Here is a 1,757-nt window from a genome sequence, read left to right as displayed (position 1 = left end):
GCTCAAATTGAGTTGATTTTGACAAAATACACTGAAGCTCGCAGGCGGCTATGGTAAGGTGCGTGTCATTTCCCGACCAGGCGCAGAGTGCTGCCAATCACAGCCCACACTGGCCCAGCTAACCAATCACAGTACATTTCGTATTTCAGAAGGCAGGCCTTCATTTGATACAGGAACTATTCGAGCCGTTCATGCCAGACTGGGGAGAGAGGTGTTGTAATTAGGGGTCGACCGATTATCGGTGCCGATATTAAGCATTTTTATGATTATCGGTATCGGTCATTTTCAAAACCGATTCACCGATAAAATAACTTCATTTTGAAATGCGCTATTTGGCTCTGATGCAGCCTGTCAGAACTCACCACTCTGTGGCCTAAAGCAGTCTCCGCCCACCGCTCATCTGATTTGTTGGGAGTCATGAGTCCGACCAATCAATGCGAAATTCACTCTCACTCCGAAAGCGCTTGCTAACTGGAGCTGCTTCAGTGATCAAGCAGCATCAGTTGTCTCTCAAAAGGTAAGGCAGCAGCAGACGTTACTCAAGTTAAGCAATAAATTAAAAATAAAAAAGCCACTAACATTACACTGAAGTTGCAAAACACCTCAATATTATCTATGATTTCCGCGATGCGGAAAACGCAGACGGAATCGCGGAATCCAGTCATATAAATGGAATTTACTGTATGACGCGGAATGTCACGGAATTTGTCAAAGTTTGGATGAATTAATCAAAAGTAGGTCAGTACACTTAAATAGAGTCGCAATATGGACTAGTATCTGTAAATATTCAGCCGCAAAAATACTATTTCAATATGAATCCAGCATGTTCTGCGTGTCTCTGTATGTAAATGGAACAGACGAGCGGTTTTGTTTTCTACACATACAAAGTGTGCGACAATCGCGGTGATTTCAGCTTCTGTCGTCTCACTTACATGAGGACATAAATACATGAACAACATCTCCAGATCTGCTCTGACAACCTCTAAGAGTCACTTCATGAGCATTTGACAGTTTCATTGGAATTTGTGGGGGTCAGTTCTGATATTGTGGCGGGCACCACAAATAAATCAATGTATGGGAAACACTTACATAGGCTACAGAAACTTAAAAATTCTTCATGGCAACCCGTCAAAATATAAATTCGGGTTAGCTTAAAGAAATTATCAGAAATATATTACTGTGGTGCAGTATGCTATACATAATACTACTCAGGGATTAAAGTTTTCCGTCGCTACGACTGATTTCCATCAATTGAAAAAAAAAAACGAGGGGGAAAAAAACATGTAGCACATTGTTGTTGTTCTGCCGGTGTTCTGACGATTTGTGCTACCCTGTCAGATCTTGCTACCTCCCATTAAAACAGATGGTAGTATAATTCGATAGCGAAAAGTGCTACCTATCAGATTTTGCTTCCAGCATTAATAAGGTGTGAGGCTTTATTAACATGTACACATACCCCAACCCTAAACCTACTCTTACAGTAGGATAAATACAGTGTTGGTAGCATAATCTGATAGGTAGCATTATTTGTCAGAACATGCGGCTATTAATTACAATTGTACTCATTCCCGCAGGTTCCGCGCTTATAACGTGATGACAGATGACGGAACGTATCATTTGCACGTACTTTTGAGTCTTGAGAACTCACTCGCGCACTCTCATTTTCTGTGCGCCCACAGATCGCGCCCACAGATAATCGCTGTGCGCCCACAGATAAGGAGAGTGACAGCTTTTAATAATTATTAAAGGAGTTTGCA

The sequence above is a fragment of the Sinocyclocheilus anshuiensis genome, unplaced genomic scaffold, assembly GCF_001515605.1.
Source record: "Sinocyclocheilus anshuiensis isolate Anshui unplaced genomic scaffold, SAMN03320099.WGS_v1.1 scaffold1621, whole genome shotgun sequence".
Lineage (NCBI taxonomy): Eukaryota > Metazoa > Chordata > Actinopteri > Cypriniformes > Cyprinidae > Sinocyclocheilus > Sinocyclocheilus anshuiensis.
The sequence above is the reverse complement of the archived record's forward strand: the minus strand, read 5'-3'. Positions refer to the sequence as shown.